We start from the raw sequence: 22,475 nt of genomic DNA on the forward strand, positions 1-22,475 counted from the left end.
CCTAGAGTGAAGCCTAGGTTGCTCGGAATGTGGAAATGACCTTAACTTTCACACTGGTTGCAATTATTCGTTTTATACGATGGAAACGCTGTTGTATTTATATTGTATTTTATGCCTCTGGCGTTGACTTCTAAGGCCGTAGATATTAGATGTGGTGGAGCAACGCCCTAGAGTGACGCCTAGGGTGATCGGAACGTGGAAATGATGATTACTTTCACACTGGTTGCAATTATACGTTTTATACGATGGAAAAGCTGTTGTATTTATATCGTATTTTATGCTTCTGGCGTTGACTTCTTAGGCCGTAACTATTCCGTCTGGTGGAGCAACGCCCTGGTGTGAAACCTAGGTTGCCCGGAACGTAGAATTGGCCATCACTTTCAAACTGGTTGCAATTATTCCTGTTATATGATGGAAACACTGTTGTATTTTTTTTGCATTTTACGGTTCGGGCGTTGACTTCTAAGGCCCTAACTATTCAATCTGTTGGAGCAACGCCCTAGGGTCAAGCCTAGGTTGCTCGGAAAGTAGAAATGACCATAAGTTTCATACTGGTTGCAATTATTCGTTTTATACGATGGGAAAACTGTTGTATTTATATTGTATTTTATGCTTCTGGCGTTGACTTCTAAGGCACTCACTATTCGATCTGGTGGAGCAACGCCCTAGAGTGAAGCCTAGGCTGCTCGGAATGGGGAAATGACCATAACTTTCACACTGGTTGCAATTATTCGTTTTATACGATGGAAAAGCTGTTGTATTTATATCGTGTTTTATGCTCCTCGCGTTGACATCTTAGGCCGTAACTATTCGGTCTGGTGGAGCAACGCCCTGGAGTGAATCCTAGGTTGCCCGGAACGTAGAATTGGCCTTCACTTTCAAACTGGTTGCAATTATTCGTTTTATACGATGGAAAAACTGTTGTATTTATATTGTATTTTATGCTTCTGGCGTTGACTTCTAAGGCCCTAGCTGTTCGATCTAGTGGTGCAATGCCCTAGAGTGAAGCCTAGGTTTCCCGGAACGCAGAAATGACCATTAGCTTCACATTGGTTGCAATTATTCCTTTTACACGATGGAAAAGCTGTTGTATTTATATTGTATTTTACGCTTCTGGCGTTGACTTCTAAGGCCCTAACTATTCAATCTGTTGGTGCAACGCCCTAGGGTGTAGCCTAGGTTGCCCGGAACGTAGAATTGGCCATCACTTTCAAACTGGTTGCTATTATTCCTGTTATAGGATGGAAACACTGTTGTATTTTTTTGGCATTTTACGGTTCGGGCGTTGACTTCTAAGGCCCTAACTATTCAATCTGTTGGAGCAACGCCCTAGGGTCAAGCCTAGGTTGCTCGGAAAGTAGAAATGACCATAAGTTTCATACTGGTTGCAATTATTCGTTTTATACGATGGAAAAACTGTTGTATTTATATTGTATTTTATGCTTCTGGCGTTGACTTCTAAGGCACTAACTATTCGATCTGGTGGAGCAACACCCTAGAGTGAAGCCTAGGTTGCTCGGAATGGGGAAATGACCATAACTTTCACACTGGTTGCAATTATTCGTTTTATACGATGGAAAAGCTGTTGTATTTATATCGTGTTTTATGCTCCTGGCGTTGACATCTTAGGCCGTAACTATTCGGTCTGGTGGAGCAACGCCCTGGAGTGAAACCTAGGTTGCCCGGAACGTAGAATTGGCCATCACTTTCAAACTGGTTGCAATTATTCGTTTTATACGATGGAAAAACTGTTGTATTTATATTGTATTTTATGCTTCTGGCGTTGACTTCTAAGGCCCTAGCTGTTCGATCTAGTGGTGCAATGCCCTAGAGTGAAGCCTAGGTTGCCCGGAAAGGAGAAATGACCATCACGTTCAAACTGGTTGCAATTAATCCTTTTATACGATGGAAAAGCTGTTGTATTTATATCGTATTTTATGCTTCTGGCGTTTACTTCTAAGGACCAAACTATTCGATCTGGTGGAGCAACGCCCTAGAGTGAAGCCTAGGATGCTCGGAATGTGGAAATGACCATAACTTTCACACTGGTTGCAATTATTCGTTTTATACGATGGAAACACTGTTGTATTTTTTTTGCATTTTATGGTTCGGGCGTTCACTTCTAAGGTCCTAATTATTCAATGTGTTGGAGCAACGCCCTAGGGTGAAGCCTAGCTTGCTCGGAAAGTAGAAATGACCATAAGTTTCATACTGGTTGCAATTATTCGTTTTATACGATGGAAAAACTGTTGTATTTATATTGTATTTTATGCTTCTGGCGTTGACTTCTGAGGCCCTAGCTATTCGATCTGGTGGAACAACGCCCTAGGGTGAAGCCTAGGTTGCCCGGAAAGTAGAAATGACTATAACTTTCACACTGGTTGCAATTATACGTTTCATACGATGGAAAAGCTGTTGTATTTATTTTGTATTTTATGCATCGGGCGTTGACTTCTAAGGCACTAACTGTTTGATCTGGAGGAGCAACGCCCTAGACTGAAGCCTAGGTTGCCCGGTACGTAGAAATGGCCATAACTTTGACACTGGTTGCTATTATTCGCTCTATACGATGGAAAAACTGTTATATTTATATTGTATCTTATGCTTCTGGCGTTGACTTCTTAGGCCCTAACAATTCGATCTGGTGGAGCAACGCCCTAGAGTGAAGCCTAGGTTGCCTGGAACGTATAAATGACCATCACTTTCACAAGGGTTGCAATTATTCCTGTTATAGGATGGAAATACTGTTGTATTTCTATTGTATTTTATGCTTCAGGCGTTGACTTCTGAGGTCGCAGCTATTCCATGTGTTGGAACAACGCCATAGAGTGAAGCCTAGGTTGCCCGGAACGTAGAAATGACCATAACTTTCATACTGGATGCAATTATTCGTTTTATATGATGGAAGAACTGTTGTATTTATATTGTATTTTATGCTGCTGGCGTTCACTTCTTAGGCCCTAACTATTCGATCTGGTGGAACAACGCCCTGGGGTGAAGCCTAGGTTGCCGGAACGTAGAAATGACCATAACTTTCACACTGGTTGCTATTATTCGTTTTATACGATGGAAAAACTGTTCTATTTATTTCGTATTTTATGCTTCTGGCGTTGACTTGTAAGGCCCTAACTATTCGATCTGGTGGAACAACGCCCTGGGGTGAAGCCTAGGTTGCCCGGAAAGGAGAAATGACCATCACGTTCAAACTGGTTGCAATTAATCCTTTTATACCATGGAAAGGCTGTTGTATTTATATGGTGTTTTATGCTTCTGGCGCTTACTTCTAAGGACCTAACTATTCGATCTGGTGGAGCAACGCCCTAGAGTGAAGCCTAGGTTGCTCGGAATGTGGAAATGACCTTAACTTTCACACTGGTTGCAATTATTCGTTTTATACGATGGAAACGCTGTTGTATTTATATTGTATTTTATGCCTCTGGCGTTGACTTCTAAGGCCGTAGATATTAGATGTGGTGGAGCAACGCCCTAGAGTGACGCCTAGGGTGATCGGAACGTGGAAATGATGATTACTTTCACACTGTTTGCAATTATACGTTTTATACGATGGAAAAGCTGTTGTATTTATATCGTATTTTATGCTTCTGGCGTTGACTTCTTAGGCCGTAACTATTCCGTCTGGTGGAGCAACGCCCTGGTGTGAAACCTAGGTTGCCCGGAACGTAGAATTGGCCATCACTTTCAAACTGGTTGCAATTATTCCTGTTATATGATGGAAACACTGTTGTATTTTTTTTGCATTTTACGGTTCGGGCGTTGACTTCTAAGGCCCTAACTATTCAATCTGTTGGAGCAACGCCCTAGGGTCAAGCCTAGGTTGCTCGGAAAGTAGAAATGACCATAAGTTTCATACTGGTTGCAATTATTCGTTTTATACGATGGGAAAACTGTTGTATTTATATTGTATTTTATGCTTCTGGCGTTGACTTCTAAGGCACTCACTATTCGATCTGGTGGAGCAACGCCCTAGAGTGAAGCCTAGGCTGCTCGGAATGGGGAAATGACCATAACTTTCACACTGGTTGCAATTATTCGTTTTATACGATGGAAAAGCTGTTGTATTTATATCGTGTTTTATGCTCCTCGCGTTGACATCTTAGGCCGTAACTATTCGGTCTGGTGGAGCAACGCCCTGGAGTGAATCCTAGGTTGCCCGGAACGTAGAATTGGCCTTCACTTTCAAACTGGTTGCAATTATTCGTTTTATACGATGGAAAAACTGTTGTATTTATATTGTATTTTATGCTTCTGGCGTTGACTTCTAAGGCCCTAGCTGTTCGATCTAGTGGTGCAATGCCCTAGAGTGAAGCCTAGGTTTCCCGGAACGCAGAAATGACCATTAGCTTCACATTGGTTGCAATTATTCCTTTTACACGATGGAAAAGCTGTTGTATTTATATTGTATTTTACGCTTCTGGCGTTGACTTCTAAGGCCCTAACTATTCAATCTGTTGGTGCAACGCCCTAGGGTGTAGCCTAGGTTGCCCGGAACGTAGAATTGGCTATCACTTTCAAACTGGTTGCTATTATTCCTGTTATAGGATGGAAACACTGTTGTATTTTTTTGGCATTTTACGGTTCGGGCGTTGACTTCTAAGGCCCTAACTATTCAATCTGTTGGAGCAACGCCCTAGGGTCAAGCCTAGGTTGCTCGGAAAGTAGAAATGACCATAAGTTTCATACTGGTTGCAATTATTCGTTTTATACGATGGAAAAACTGTTGTATTTATATTGTATTTTATGCTTCTGGCGTTGACTTCTAAGGCACTAACTATTCGATCTGGTGGAGCAACGCCCTAGAGTGAAGCCTAGGTTGCTCGGAATGGGGAAATGACCATAACTTTCACACTGGTTGCAATTATTCGTTTTATACGATGGAAAAGCTGTTGTATTTATATCGTGTTTTATGCTCCTGGCGTTGACATCTTAGGCCGTAACTATTCGGTCTGGTGGAGCAACGCCCTGGAGTGAAACCTAGGTTGCCCGGAACGTAGAATTGGCCATCACTTTCAAACTGGTTGCAATTATTCGTTTTATACGATGGAAAAACTGTTGTATTTATATTGTATTTTATGCTTCTGGCGTTGACTTCTAAGGCCCTAGCTGTTCGATCTAGTGGTGCAATGCCCTAGAGTGAAGCCTAGGTTGCCCGGAAAGGAGAAATGACCATCACGTTCAAACTGGTTGCAATTAATCCTTTTATACGATGGAAAAGCTGTTGTATTTATATCGTATTTTATGCTTCTGGCGTTTACTTCTAAGGACCAAACTATTCGATCTGGTGGAGCAACGCCCTAGAGTGAAGCCTAGGATGCTCGGAATGTGGAAATGACCATAACTTTCACACTGGTTGCAATTATTCGTTTTATACGATGGAAACACTGTTGTATTTTTTTTGCATTTTATGGTTCGGGCGTTCACTTCTAAGGTCCTAATTATTCAATGTGTTGGAGCAACGCCCTAGGGTGAAGCCTAGCTTGCTCGGAAAGTAGAAATGACCATAAGTTTCATACTGGTTGCAATTATTCGTTTTATACGATGGAAAAACTGTTGTATTTATATTGTATTTTATGCTTCTGGCGTTGACTTCTGAGGCCCTAGCTATTCGATCTGGTGGAACAACGCCCTAGGGTGAAGCCTAGGTTGCCCGGAAAGTAGAAATGACTATAACTTTCACACTGGTTGCAATTATACGTTTCATACGATGGAAAAGCTGTTGTATTTATTTTGTATTTTATGCATCGGGCGTTGACTTCTAAGGCACTAACTGTTTGATCTGGAGGAGCAACGCCCTAGAGTGAAGCCTAGGTTGCCCGGTACGTAGAAATGGCCATAACTTTGACACTGGTTGCTATTATTCGCTCTATACGATGGAAAAACTGTTATATTTATATTGTATCTTATGCTTCTGGCGTTGACTTCTTAGGCCCTAACAATTCGATCTGGTGGAGCAACGCCCTAGAGTGAAGCCTAGGTTGCCTGGAACGTATAAATGACCATCACTTTCACAAGGGTTGCAATTATTCCTGTTATAGGATGGAAATACTGTTGTATTTCTATTGTATTTTATGCTTCAGGCGTTGACTTCTGAGGTCGCAGCTATTCCATGTGTTGGAACAACGCCATAGAGTGAAGCCTAGGTTGCCCGGAACGTAGAAATGACCATAACTTTCATACTGGATGCAATTATTCGTTTTATATGATGGAAGAACTGTTGTATTTATATTGTATTTTATGCTGCTGGCGTTCACTTCTTAGGCCCTAACTATTCGATCTGGTGGAACAACGCCCTGGGGTGAAGCCTAGGTTGCCGGAACGTAGAAATGACCATAACTTTCACACTGGTTGCTATTATTCGTTTTATACGATGGAAAAACTGTTGTATTTATATTGTATTATATGCTTCTGGCGTTGACTTTTAATGCACTAACTATTCGATCTGGCGGAGCAACGCAGTAGAGTGAAGCCGAGGTTTCCCGGAACGTAGAAGTGACCATCACTTTCAAACTGGTTGCAATTATTCCTGTTATATGATGGAAAAACTGTTGTATTTTTAATGCATTTTATGCTTCGGGCATTGACTTCTAAGGCCCTAAATATTCAATCTGTTGGAGCAACGCCCTAGGGTGTAGCCTAGGTTGCCGGAAAGAAGAAATGACCATAACTTTCATACTGCTTGCATTTATTCGTTTTAAATCATGGAAAAACTGTTGTATTCATATTGTATTTTATGCTGCTGGCGTTCACTTCTGAGGCCCTAACTATTCGATCTGGTGGAACAACGCCCTGTGGTGAAGTCTAGGTTACCCGGAACGTAGAAATGACCAGTACTTTCACACTGTTTGCAGTTACTCCTGTTATACGATGGAAAAGCTGTTGCATCTTTATTGAGTTTTATGCTTCTGGCGTTGACTTCTAAGGCACTAACTATTCGATCTGGTGGAGCAACGCCCTAGAGTGAAGCCTAGGTTGCCCGGAACGTAGAAATGACCATCACTTTCAAACTGGTTGCAATTATTCCTGTTATATGATGGAAAAACTGTTGTATTTATATTGTATTTTATGCTTCGGGCGTTGACTGCTAAGGCCCAAACTATTCAATTTGTTGGATCAACGTCCTAGAGTGAAGCCTAGGTTGCTCGGAATGTAGAAATGACCATAACATTCACACTGGTTGAAATTATTCGTTTAATACAGTGGAAAAGCTGTTGCATCTTTATTGTATTTTATGATTTTGGCGTTGACTTCTAAGGCCCTAACTATCCGATCTGGTGGAGCAACGCCCAACGGTGAAACCTAGGTTTCCCGGAAAGAAGAAATGACGTTAACTTTCATACTGGTCGCAATTACTCGTTTTATACGGTGGAAAAACTGTTGTATTTATATTGTATTTTATGCTTCTGGCGTTGACTTCTAATGCACTAACTATTCGATCTGGCGGAGCAACGCCCTAGAGTGAAGCCGATGTTTCCCGGAACGTAGAAATGACCATCACTTTCAAACTGGTTGCAATTATTCCTGTTATATGACGGAAAAAGTGTTATATTTTTATTGCATTTTATGCTTCGGGCATTGACTTCTAAGGCCCTAACTATTCAATCTGTTGGTGCAACGCCCTAGGGTGTAGCCTAGGTTGCCCAGAACGTAGAAATGACCATAGCTTTCATACTGGTTGCAATTATTCGTTTTATATGATAGAAAAACTGTTATATTTATATTGTATTTTATGCTTCTGGCGTTCACTTCTTAGGCCCTAACTATTCGATCTGGTGGAACAACGCCCTATCGTGAAGCCTAGGTTGACCGGGACGTAGAAATGACCATAACTTTCACACCGGTAGCAATTACTCGTTTTACACAATGGAAAAGCTGTTCTATTTATTTTGTATTTTATGCTTCGGGCGTTGACTTCTAAGGCCCTAACTGTTTGATCTGGTGGAGCAACGCCCTAGAGTGAAGCCTAGGTTGCCCGGAACGTAGAAATGACCATAACTTTCACACTGGTTGCTATTATTCGTTCTATACGATGGAAAAACTGTTATATTTATATTGTATCTTATGCTTCTGGCGTTGACTTCTTAGGCCCTAACAATTCGATCTGGTGGAACAACGCCCTAGAGTGAAGCCTAGGTTGCCTGGAACGTACAAATGACCATCACTTTCACAAGGGTTGCAATTATTCCGGTTATACGATGGAAACACTGTTGTATTTTTTTTGCATTTTATGGTTCGGACGTTCACTTCTAAGGTCCTAACTATTGAATCTGTTGGAGCAACGCCCTAGGGTGAAGCCTAGCTTGCTCGGAAAGTAGAAATGACCATAAGTTTCATACTGGTTGCAATTATTCGTTTTATATGATGGAAGAACTGTTGTATTTTTATTGCATTTTATGTTTCGGGCGTTGACTTCTAAGGCCATAACTATTCAATCTGTTGGAGCAACGCCCTAGGGTGAAGCCTAGGTTGCCCGGAAAGTAGAAATGACGTTAACTTTCACACTGGTTGCAATTATTCGTTTTATACGATGCAAACGCTGTTGTATATATATCGTATTTTATGCTTCTGGCGTTTACTTCTAAGGACCTAACTATTCGATCTGGTGCAGCAACGCCCTAGAGTGAATCCTAGGTTGCTCGGAATGTAGAACTGACCATAACTTTCACACTGGTTGCAATTATTCGTTTTATACGATGCAAACGCTGTTGTATATATATCGTATTTTATGCTTCTGGCGTTTACTTCTAAGGACCTAACTATTCGATCTGGTGCAGCAACGCCCTAGAGTGAATCGTAGGTTGCTCGGAATGTAGAACTGACCATAACTTTCACACTGGTTGCAATTATTCGTTTTATACGATGGAAACGCTGTTGTATTTATATTGTACTTTATGCCTCTGGCGTTGACTTCTAAGGCCGTAGCTATTAGATGTGGTGGAGCAACGCCCTAGAGTGACGCCTAGAGTGCTCGGAACGTTGAAATGACCATTACTTTCACACTGGTTGCAATTATTCGTTTTATACGATGGAAAAGCTGTTGTATTTATATCGTATTTTATGCCTCTGGCGTTGACTTCTTAGGCCGTAACTATTTGGTCTGGTGGAGCAACGACCTGGAGTGAAACCTAGGTTGCCCAGAACGTATAATTGGCCATCACTTTCAAACTGGTTGCAATTATTCCTGTTATATGGTGGAAACACTGTTGTATTTTTTTTGCATTTTATGGTTCGGACGTTGACTACTAAGGCCCTAACTATTCGATCCGTTGGAGCAACGCCCCAGGGTGAAGCCTAGGTTGCTCGGAAAGTAGAATTGGCCATCACTTTCAAACTGGTCGAAATTATTCGTGTTATATGAAGGTAACACTGTTGTATTTTTTTTGCATTTTATGGTTTCGGGCGTAGACTTCTAAGGCCCTAATTATTCAATCTGTTGGAGCAACGCCCTAGGGTGAAGCATAGGTTGCTCGGAAAGTAGAAATGACCACAACTTTCATACTGGTTGCAATTACTCGTTTTATATGATGGAAAAACTGTTGTATTTATATTGTATTTTATGCTTCTGGCGTTCACTTCCTATGCCCTAACTATTCGATCTGGTGGAACAATGCCCTAGGGTGAAGCCTAGGTTGCCCGGAACGTAGAAATGACCATAACTTTTACACTGGTAGCAATTATTCCTTTTATACCATGGAAAAACTGTTCTATTTCTTTTGTATTTTATGCTTCTGGCGTTGACTTCTTAGGCCCTAACTTTTCGATCTGGTGGAACAACGCCCTAGAGTGAAGCCTAGGTTGCCCGGAACGTAGAAATGACCATCACTTTCACACTGGTTGCTATTATTCGTTTTATACGACGGAAAAACTGTTATATTTATATTGTATTTTATGCTTCTCGCGTTGACTTCTTAGGCCCTAACTTTTCGATTTGGCGGAACAACGCCCTAGAGTGAAGCCTAGGTTGCCCGGAACGTAGAAATGACCATCACTTTCACACTGGTTGCAATTATTCCTGTTATACGATGGAAAAGCTCTTGTATATTTAATGTATTTTATGCTTCGGTCGTTTACTTCTATGGCCCTACCTATTCGATCTGGTGGAGCAACGCATTACAGTCAAGCCTAGGTTGCCCGGAACGTAGAAATGAACATAACTTTCACACTGGTAGCAATTATTCGTTTTATACAATGGAAAAACTGTTCTATTTATTTTGTATTTTATGCTCCGGACGTCGACTTCTATGGCCCGACCTATTCGATTTGGTGGAGCAACACCCTACAGTCAAGCCTAGGTTGCCCGGAACGTAGAAATGACCATAACATTCACACAGGTTGCAATTATTCATGCTATGCGTTTGAAAAACTGTTGCATTTTTATTGTAATTTATGCTTCTAGCGTTGACTTCAAAGGCCGTGGCTATTCTATGTGGTGGAGCAACGCCCTAGAGTGAAGCCTAGGCTGTCCGGAACGTAGGTATGAACATTACTTTCACACTGTTTGCTATTATTCATTTTATACGATTGAAATGGTGTTGTATTTATATTGTATTTTATGCTTCTAGCGTTGACTGCGAAGGTCGTAGCTATTAGATGTGGTGGTGTAACGCCCTAGAGTGAGGCCTACGTTGCCTGGAACGTAGAAATGACGATTACTTTCACAATATTTCCAATTATTCATTTTATACGATGGAAAAACTGTTGTACTTATATTGTATTTTATTCTTATGGCGTTGAATTCTAAGTCCCTAGCTATGCGATTTGGTGGAGCAACGCCCTAGAGTGAAACCTAGGTTGCCCGGAACGTAGAAATTACCATAACTTTCACACTGGTAGGAATTATTCGTTTTATACGATGGAACAACTGTTCTATTTATTTTGTATTTCATGCTTCGGGCGTTGACTTTTAAGGCCCTAACTATTCAATCTGTTGGAACAACGCCCTAGGGTGAAGCCTAGGTTGCCCGGAAGGTTGAAATGACCATACCTTTCATACTGGTTGCAATTATTTGTTTTATACGATGGAAAAGCTGTTGTATTTATACCGTATTTTATGCTTCTGGCGTTGACTTCTTATGCCCTAACTATTCCATCTGGTGGAACAACGCCCTAGGGTGAAGCCTGGTTTGCCCGGAACGTAGAAATGGCCATAACTTTCACTTCGGCAGCAATTGTTCGTTTTATACGATGGAAAAAGTGTTCTATTTATTTTGTATTTTATGCTTCGGGCGTTGACTTCTAAGGCCCTAACTATTCAATCGGTTGCAGCAACGCCCTAGGGTGGATCCTAGGTTGCCCGGAAAGTAGAAATGACCATAACTTTCATACTGGTTGCAATTATTCGTTTTATATGATGGAAAAACTGTTGTATTGATATTGTATTTTATGCTTCTGGCGTTGACTTCTAAGGCACTCACTATTCGATCTGGTGGAGTAACTCCCTAGAGTGAAGCCTAGGTTGCTCGGAATGGGGAAATGACTATAACTTTCACACTGGTTGCAATTATTCGTTTTATACGATGGAAAAGCTGTTGTATTTATATCGTGTTTTATGCTCCTCGCGTTGACATCTTAGGCCGTAACTATTCGGTCTGGTGGAGCAACGCCCTGGAGTGAATCCTAGGTTGCCCGGAACGTAGAATTGGCCATCACTTTCAAACTGGTTGCAATTATTCGTTTTATACGATGGAAAAACTGTTGTATTTATATTGTATTTTATGCTTCTGGCGTTGACTTCTAAGGCCCTAGCTGTTCGATCTAGTGGTGCAATGCCCTAGAGTGAAGCCTAGGTTTCCCGGATCGCAGAAATGACCATTAGCTTCACATTGGTTGCAATTATTCCTTTTATACGATGGAAAAGCTGTTGTATTTATATTGTATTTTACGCTTCTGGCGTTGACTTCTAAGGCCCTAACTATTCAATCCGTTGGTGCAACGCCCTAGGGTGTAGCCTAGGTTGCCCGGAACGTAGAAATGACCATAGGTTTCATACTGGTTGCAATTATTCGTTTTATACGATGGAAAAACAGTTGTATTTATATTGTATTTTATGCTTCTGGCGTTGACTTCTAAGGCACTAACTATTCGATCTGGTGGAGCAACGCACTAGAGTGAAGCCTAGGTTGCTCGGAATGGGGAAATGACCATAACTTTCACACTGGTTGCAATTATTCGTTTTATACGATGGAAAAGCTGTTGTATTTATATCGTGTTTTATGCTCCTGGCGTTGACATCTTAGGCCGTAACTATTCGGTCTGGTGGAGCAACGCCCTGGAGTGAAACCTAGGTTGCCCGGAACGTAGAATTGGCCATCACTTTCAAACTGGTTGCAATTATTCGTTTTATACGATGGAAAAACTGTTGTATTTATATTGTATTTTATGCTTCTGGCGTTGACTTCTAAGGCCCTAGCTGTTCGATCTAGTGGTGCAATGCCCTAGAGTGAAGCCTAGGTTGCCCGGAAAGGAGAAATGACCATCACGTTCAAACTGGTTGCAATTAATCCTTTTATACGATGGAAAAGCTGTTGTATTTATATCGTATTTTATGCTTCTGGCGTTTACTTCTAAGGACCAAACTATTCGATCTGGTGGAGCAACGCCCTAGAGTGAAGCCTAGGATGCTCGGAATGTGGAAATGACCATAACTTTCACACTGGTTGCAATTATTCGTTTTATACGATGGAAACACTGTTGTATTTATATTGTATTTTATGCTTCTGGCGTTGACTTCTGAGGCCCTAGCTATTCGATCTGGTGGAACAACGCCCTAGGGTGAAGCCTAGGTTGCCCGGAACGTAGAAATGACCATAACTTTTACACTGGTAGCAATTATTCGTTTTATACAATGGAAAAACTGTTCTATTTATTTTGTATTTTATGCTTCGGGCGTTGACTTCTAAGGCACTAACTGTTTGATCTGGTGGAGCAACGCCCTAGAGTGAAGCCTAGGTTGCCCGGTACGTAGAAATGGCCATAACTTTGACACTGGTTGCTATTATTCGCTCTATACGATGGAAAAACTGTTATATTTATATTGTATCTTATGCTGCTGGCGTTGACTTCTTAGGCCCTAACAATTCGATCTGGTGGAGCAACGCCCTAGAGTGAAGCCTAGGTTGCCTGGAACGTATAAATGACCATCACTTTCACAAGGGTTGCAATTATTCCTGTTATAGGATGGAAATACTGTTGTATTTCTATTGTATTTTATGCTTCAGGCGTTGACTTCTGAGGCCGCAGCTATTCGATGTGTTGGAACAACGCCATAGAGTGAAGCCTAGGTTGCCCGGAACGTAGGAATGACCATAACTTTCATACTGGATGCAATTATTCGTTTTATATGATGGAAGAACTGTTGTATTTATATTGTATTTTATGCTGCTGGCGTTCACTTCTTAGGCCCTAACTATTCGATCTGGTGGAACAACGCCCTCGGGTGAAGCCTAGGTTGCCGGAACGTAGAAATGACCATAACTTTCACACTGGTTGCTATTATTCGTTTTATACGATGGAAAAACTGTTCTATTTATTTCGTATTTTATGCTTCTGGCGTTGACTTGTAAGGCCCTAACTATTCGATCTGGTGGAACAACGCCCTGGGGTGAAGCCTAGGTTGCCGGGGCGTAGAAACGACCATAACTTTCACACGGGTTGCTATTATTCGTTTTATACGATGGAAAAACAGTTGTATTTATATTGTATTATATGCTTCTGGCGTTGACTTTTAATGCACTAACTATTCGATCTGGCGGAGCAACGCAGTAGAGTGAAGCCGAGGCTTCCCGGAACGTAGAAGTGACCATCACTTTCAAACTGGTTGCAATTATTCCTGTTATATGATGGAAAAACTGTTGTATTTTTAATGCATTTTATGCTTCGGGCATTGACTTCTAAGGCCCTAAATATTCAATCTGTTGAAGCAACGCCCTAGGGTGTAGCCTAGGTTGCCCGGAAAGAAGAAATGACCATAACTTTCATACTGGTTGCATTTATTCGTTTTAAATCATGGAAAAACTGTTGTATTCATATTGTATTTTATGCTGCTGGCGTTCACTTCTGAGGCCCTAACAATTCGATCTGGTGCAACAACGCCCTGTGGTGAAGTCTAGGTTACCCGGAACGTAGAAATGACCAGTACTTTCACACTGTTTGCAGTTACTCCTGTTATACGATGGAAAAACTGTTGCATCTTTATTGAGTTTTATGCTTCTGGCGTTGACTTCTAAGGCACTAACTATTCGATATGGTGGAGCAACGCCCTAGAGTGAAGCCTAGGTTGCCCGGAACGTAGAAATGACCATCACTTTCAAACTGGTTGCAATTATTCCTGTTATATGATGGAAAAACTGTTGTATTTATATTGTATTTTATGCTTCGGGCGTTGACTGCTAAGGCCCAAACTATTCAATTTGTTGGATCAACGTCCTAGAGTGAAGCCTAGGTTGCTCGGAATGTAGAAATGACCATAACATTCACACTGGTTGAAATTATTCGTTTAATACAGTGGAAAAGCTGTTGCATCTTTATTGTATTTTATGATTTTGGCGTTGACATCTAAGGCCCTAACTATCCGATCTGGTGGAGCAACGCCCTAGAGTGAAGCCTAGGTTGCCCGGAACGTAGAAATGACCATCACATTCAAACTGGTTGCAATTAATCCTTTTATACGATGGAAAAACTGTAGCATTTTTATTGCATTTTATGCTTCTGGCGTTGACTTCTAAGGCCCTAACTATTCAATCTGTTGGAGCAACGCCCAACGGTGAAACCTAGGTTTCCCGGAAAGAAGAAATGACGTTAACTTTCATACTGGTCGCAATTACTCGTTTTATACGGTGGAAAAACTGTTGTATTTATATTGTATTTTATGCTTCTGGCGTTGACTTCTGATGCACTAACTATTCGATCTGGCGGAGCAACGCCCTAGAGTGAAGCCGATGTTTCCCGGAACGTAGAAATGACCATCACTTTCAAACTGGTTGCAATTATTCCTGTTATATGACGGAAAAAGTGTTATATTTTTATTGCATTTTATGCTTCGGGCATTGACTTCTAAGGCCCTAACTATTCAATCTGTTGGTGCAACGCCCTAGGGTGTAGCATAGGTTGCCCAGAACGTAGAAATGACCATAGCTTTCATACTGGTTGCAATTATTCGTTTTATACGATGGTAAAGCCGTTGTATTATTACCGTATTTTATGCTTCTGGCGTTGACTTCTTATGCCCTAACTTTTCCATCTGGTGGAACAACACCCTAGGGTGATGCCTAGGTTGCCCGAAACGTAGAAATGACCATTACTTTCACACTGTTTGCAATTATTCCTTTTATACGATGGAAAAGCTGTTGTATTTATATCGTATTTTATGCTTCTGGCGTTTACTTCTAAGGACCTAACTATTCGATCAGTGGAGCAACGCCCTAGAGTGATCCCTAGGTTGCTCGGAATGTAGAAATGACTTTAACTTTCACACTGGTTGCAATTATTCGTTTTATACGATGCATACGCTGTTGTATTTATATCGTATTTTATGCTTCTGGCGTTGACTTCTTAGGCCGTAACTATTCGGTCTGGTGGAGCAACGCCCTAGGGTGAAGTCTAGGTTGCCCGGAAGGTTGAAATGACCATACCTTTCATACTGGTTGCAATTATTTGTTTTATACGATGGAAAAGCTGCTGTATTTATACCGTATTTTATGCTTCTGCCGTTGACTTCTTATGCCCTAACTATTCCATCTGGTGGAACAACGCCCTAGGGTGAAGCCTGGTTTGCCCGGAACGTAGAAATGGCCATAACTTTCACTTCGGCAGCAATTGTTCGTTTTATACGATGGAAAAAGTGTTCTATTTATTTTGTATTTTATGCTTCGGGCGTTGACTTCTAAGGCCCTAACTATTCAATCGGTTGCAGCAACGCCCTAGGGTGGATCCTAGGTTGCCCGGAAAGTAGAAATGACCATAACTTTCATACTGGTTGCAATTATTCGTTTTATATGATGGAAAAACTGTTGTATTGATATTGTATTTTATGCTTCTGGCGTTGACTTCTAAGGCACTAACTATTTGATCTGGTGGAACAACGCCCTAGGGTGAAGCCTAGGTTGCCCGGAACGTAGAAATGACCATAACTTTTACACTGGTAGCAATTATACGTTTTATACAATGGAAAAACTGTTCTATTTATTTCGTATTTTATGCTTCGGGCGTTGACTTCTAAGGCCCTAACTGTTGGATCTGGTGGAGCGACGCCCTAGGGTGGATCCTAGGTTGCCCGGAAAGTAGAAATGACCATAATTTTCATACTGGTTGCAATTATTCGTTTTATACGATGGAAAAACTGTTGTACTTATATTGTATTTTATTCTTATGGCGTTGAATTCTAAGTTCCTAGCTATGCGACCTGGTGGAGCAACGCCCTAGAGTGAAACCTAGGTTGCCCGGAACGTAGAAATTACCATAACTTGCACACTGGTAGGAATTATTCGTTTTATACGATGGAACAACTGTTCTATTTATTTTGTATTTCAGGCTTCGGGCGTTGACTTCTAAGGCCCTAACTATTCCATCTGGTGGAGCAACGCCCTAGAGTGAAGCCTAGGTTGCCCGGAACAATGGTGTGCCATTACTTTCACACTGGTTGCAATAATTCCTGATATACGATGGAAAAACTGTTGCATCTTTATTGTATTTTATGCTTCTGGCGTTGACTTCTAAGGCCCTTACTATTCGATCTGGTGGAGCAACGCCCTAGAGTGAAGCCTAGGTTGCCCGGAAAGTAGAAATGACTATAACTTTCACACTGGTTGCAATTATTCGTTTTATACGATGGTAAAGCCGTTGTATTATTACCGTATTTTATGCTTCTGGCGTTGACTTCTTATGCCCTAACTTTTCCATCTGGTGGAACAACACCCTAGGGTGATGCCTAGGTTGCCCGAAACGTAGAAATGACCATAACTTTCACATCGGTAGCAATTATACGTTTTATACGATGGAAAAACTGTTCTATTTTTTTGTATTTTATGCTTCGGGCGTTGACTTCTAAGGACCTAACTATTCAAACTGTTGGAGCAACGCCCTAGGGTGAAGCCTAGGTTGCCCGGAAAGTAGAAATGACCATACCTTTCATACTGGTTGCAATTATTTGTTTTATACGATGGAAAAGCTGTTGTATTTATACCGTATTTTATGTTTCTGGCGTTGACTTCTTATGCCCTAACTATTCCATCTGGTGGAACAACGCCCTAGGGTGATGCCTAGGTTGCCCGGAACAATGATGTGCCATTACTTTCACACTGGTTGCAATTATTCCTGATTTACGATGGAAAAACTGTTGCATCCTTATTGTATTTTATGCTTCTGGCGTTGACTTCTAAGGCCCTAACCATTCGATCTGGTGGGGCAACGCCCTATAGTGAAGCCTAGGTTGTCCGGGACAATGATGTGCCATTACTTTCACACTGGTTGCAATAATTCCTGATATACGATGGAAAAACTGTTGCATCTTTATTGTATTTTATGCTTCTGGCGTTGACTTCTAAGGCCCTAACTATTCGATCAGGTGGAGCCACGCCCTAGAGTGAATCCTAGGTTGCTCGGAAAGTAGAAATGACCATAACTTTCATACTGGTTGCAATTATTCGTTTTATACGATGGAAAAGCTGTTGTATTTATACCGTATTTTATGCTTCTGGCGTTGACTTCTTATGCCCTGACTATTCCATCTGGTGGAGCAACACCCTAGGGTGATGCCTAGGTTGCCCAGAACGTAGAAATGGCCATAACTTTCACATCGGTAGCAATTATTCGTTTTATACGATGGAAAAAGTGTTCTATTTATTTTGGATTTTATGCTTCGGGCGTTGACTTCTAAGGCCATAACTATTCAATCTGTTGGAGCAACGCCCTAGGGTGAAGCCTAGGTTGCTCGGAAAGTAGAAATGACCATCAGTTTCATACTGGTTGCAATTATACGTTTTATACGATGGAAAAACTGTTGTATTTATATTGTATTTTATGCTTCTGGCGTTGACTTCTAACGCCCTAGCTATTCGATCTGGTGGAGCAACGCCCTAGAGTGAAGCCTGGGTTGCCCGGAAAGGAGAAATGACCATCACTTTCAAACTGGTTGCAATTAATCCTGTTATACGATGGAAAAACTCTTGTATTTTTATTGCATTTTATGCTTCTGGCGTTCACTTCTTAGGCCCTAACTATTCGATCTGGTGGAACATCGGCCTTGGGTGAAGCCTGGCTTGCCCGGAACGTAGAAATGACCATTACTTTCACACTGTTTGCAATTATTCCTTTTATACGATGGAAAAGCTGTTGTATTTATATCGTATTTTATGCTTCTGGCGTTTACTTCTAAGGACCTAACCATTCGATCAGTGGAGCAACGCCCTAGAGTGATCCCTAGGTTGCTCGGAATGTAGAAATGACTTTAACTTTCACACTGGTTGCAATTATTCGTTTTATACGATGAATACGCTGTTGTATTTATATCGTATTTTATGCTTCTGGCGTTGACTTCTTAGGCCGTAGCTATTCGGTCTGGTGGAGCAACGACCTGGAGTGAAACCTAGGTTGCCCAGAACGTATAATTGGCCATCACTTTCAAACTGGTTGCAATTATTCCTGTTATATGATGGAAACACTGTTGTATTTTTTTTGCATTTTATGGTTCGGACGTTGACTACTAAGGCCCTAACTATTCAATCCGTTGGAGCAACGCCCTAGGGTGAAGCCGAGGTTGCTCGGAAAGTAGAAATGACCATATGCTTCATACTGGTTGCAATTATTTGTTTCATACGATGGAAAAACAGTTGTATTTATATTGTATTTTATGCTTCAGGCGTTGACTTCTAAGGCACTAACTATTCGATCTGGTGGAGCAACGCCCTAGAGTGAAGCCTAGGTTGCCCGGAACGCAGAATTGGCCGTCAGTTTCAAACTGGTCGAAATTATTCGTGTTATATGATGGTAACACTGTTGTATTTTTTTTGCATTTTATGGTTCGGGCGTAGACTTCTAAAGGCACTAACTATTCGATCTGTTGGAGCAACGCCCTAGGGTGAAGCCTAGGTTGCTCGGAAAGTATGAATGTCCATAAGTTTCATACTGGTTGCAATTATTCGTTTTATACGATGGAAAAACTGTTGTATTTATATTGTATTTTATGCTTCTGGCGTTGACTTCTAAGGCCCTAGCTGTTCGATCTAGTGGAGCAACGCCCTAGAGTGAAGCCTAGGTTGCCCGGAAAGGAGAAATGACCATCACGTTCAAACTGGTTGCAATTAATCCTTTTATACCATGGAAAAGCTGTTGTATTTATATGGTGTTTTATGCTTCTGGTGTTTACTTCTAAGGACCTAACTATTCGATCTGGTGGAGCAACGCCCTAGAGTGAAGCCTAGGTTGCTCGGAATGTGGAAATGACCTTAACTTTCACACTGGTTGCAATTATTCGTTTTATACGATGGAAACGCTGTTGTATTTATATTGTATTTTATGCCTCTGGCGTTGACTTCTAAGGCCGTAGATATTAGATGTGGTGGAGCAACGCCCTAGAGTGACGCCTAGGGTGATCGGAACGTAGAAATGATGATTACTTTCACACTGGTTGCAATTATACGTTTTATATGATGGAAAAGCTGTTGTATTTATATCGTATTTTATGCTTCTGGCGTTGACTTCCTAGGCCGTAACTACTCCGTCTGGTGGAGCAGCGCCCTGGTGTGAAACCTAGGTTGCCCGGAACGTAGAATTGGCCATCACTTTCAAACTGGTTGCAATTATTCCTGTTATATGATGGGAACACTGTTGTATTTTTTTTGCATTTTACGGTTCGGGCGTTGACTGCTAAGGCCCTAACTATTCAATCTGTTGGAGCAACGCCCTAGGCTCAAGCCTAGGTTGCTCGGAAAGTAGAAATGACCATAAGTTTCATACTGGTTGCAATTATTCGTTTTATACGATGGAAAAACTGTTGTATTTATATTGTATTTTATGCTTCTGGCGTTGACTTCTAAGGCACTAACTATTCGATCTGGTGGAGCAACGCCCTAGAGTGAAGCCTAAGTTGCTCGGAATGTGGAAATGACCATAACTTTCACACTGGTTGCAATTATTCGTTTTATACGATGGAAAAGCTGTTGTACTTATATCGTGTTTTAAGCTTCTGGCGTTGACATCTTAGGCAGTAACTATTCGGTCTGGTGGAGCAACGCCCTAGAGTGAAACCTAGGTTGCCCGGAACGTAGAATTGGCCATCACTTTCAAACTGGTTGCAATTATTCCTGATATATGGTGGAAACACTGTTGTATTTTTTTTCATTTTATGGTTCGGGCATTGACTTCTAAGGCCCTAACTACTCAATCTGTTGGAGCAACGCCCTAGTGTGTAGCCTAGGTTGCCCGGAAAGTAGAAATGACCAGAACTTTCATACTGGTTGCAATTACTCGATTTATATGATGGAAAAACTGTTGTATTTATACCGTATTTTATGCTTCTGGCGTTGACTTCTTATGCCCTAACTATTCCATCTGGTGGAACGACACCCTAGGGTGATGCCTAGGTTGCCCGGAACGTAGAAAGGACCATAACTTTCACATCGGTAGCAATTATTCGTTTTATACGATGGAAAAACTGTTCTCTTTATTTTGTATTTTATGCTTCGGGCGTTGACTTTTAGGGCCCTAACTATTCGATCGGTTGCAGCAACGCCCTAGGGTGGATCCTAGGTTGCCCGGAAAGTAGAAATGACCATAACTTTCATACTGGTTGCAATTATTCGTTATATACGATGGAAAAACTGTTGTATTGATATTGTATTTTATGCTTCTGGCGTTGACTTCTAAGGCACTAACTATTGAATCTGGTGGAGCAACGCCCTAGAGTGAAGCCGAGGTTGCCCGGAACGTAGAAATGACCATCACTTTCAAACTGGTTGCAATCATTCCGGTTATATGATGGAAAGACAGTTGTATTTTTAATGCATTTTATGCTTCGGGCATTGACTTCTAAGGCCCTAACTTCTCAATCTGTTGGAGCAACGCCCTAGGGTGTAGCCTAGGTTGCCCGGAAAGTAGAAATGACCAGAACTTTCATACTGGTTGCAATTACTCGTTTTATATGATGGAAAAACTGTTGTATTTATATTGTATTTTATGCTTCTGGCGTTCACTTCTTAGGCCCTAACTATTCGATCTGGTGGAACAACGCCCTAGGGTGAAGCCTAGGTTGCCTGGAACGTAGAAAAGACCATAACTTTCACACTGGTTGCAATTATTCGTTTTATACGATGGAAAAGCTGTTGTATTTATACCGTCTTTTATGCTTCTGGCGTTCACTTCGTAGGCCCTAACTATTCGATCTTGTGGAACAACGCCCTAGGGTGAAGCCTAGGTTGCCCGGAACGTAGAAATGACCATAACTTTCACACTGGTTGCTATTATTCGTTTTATACGATGGTAAAGCTGTTGTATATATACCGTATTTTATGCTTCTGGCGTTGACTTCTTATGCCCTGACTATTCCATCTGGTGGAACAACACCCTAGGGTGATGCCTAGGTTGCCCGGAACGTAGAAATGGCCATAACTTTCACATCGGTAGCAATTATTCGTTTTATACGATGGAAAAAGTGTCCTATTTATTTTGTATTTTATGCTTCGGGCGTTGACTTCTAAGGCCCTAACTGTTGGATCTGGTGGAGCAACGCCCTAGGGTGCATCCTAGGTTGCCCGGAAAGTAGAAATGACCATAACTTTCATACTGGTTGCAATTATTCGTTTTATACGATGGAAAAACTGTTGTACTTATATTGTATTTTATTCTTATGGCGTTGAATTCTAAGTCCCTAGCTATGCGATCTGGTGGAGCAACGCCCAAGAGTGAAACCTAGGTTGCCCGGAACATTGATGTGCCATTACTTTCACACTGGTTGCAATAATTCCTGATATACGATGGAAAAACTGTTGCATCTTTATTGTATTTTATGCTTCTGGCGTTGACTTCTAAGGCCCTAACTATTCGATCTGGTGGAGCAACGACCTAGAGTGAAGCCTAGGTTGCCCGCAAAGTAGAAATGACTATAACTTTCACACTGGTTGCAATTATTCGTTTTATACGATGGAAAAGCTGTTGTATTATTACCGTATTTTATGCTTCTGGCGTTGACTTCTTATGCCCTAACTATTCCATCTGGTGGAACAACACCCTAGGGTGATGCCTAGGTTGCCCGGAACGTAGAAATGACCATAACTTTCACATCGGTAGCAATTATTCGTTTTATACGATGGAAAAACTGTTCTATTTTTTTGTATTTTATGCTTCGGGCGTTGACTTCTAAGGCCCTAACTATTCAATCGGTTGCAGCAACGCCCTAGGGTGGATCCTAGGTTGCCCGGAAAGTAGAAATGACCATAACTTTCATACTGGTTGCAATTATTCGTTTCATA

The sequence above is a fragment of the Calliopsis andreniformis genome, unplaced genomic scaffold (assembly GCF_051401765.1).
Source record: "Calliopsis andreniformis isolate RMS-2024a unplaced genomic scaffold, iyCalAndr_principal scaffold0027, whole genome shotgun sequence".
Taxonomy (NCBI): domain Eukaryota; kingdom Metazoa; phylum Arthropoda; class Insecta; order Hymenoptera; family Andrenidae; genus Calliopsis; species Calliopsis andreniformis.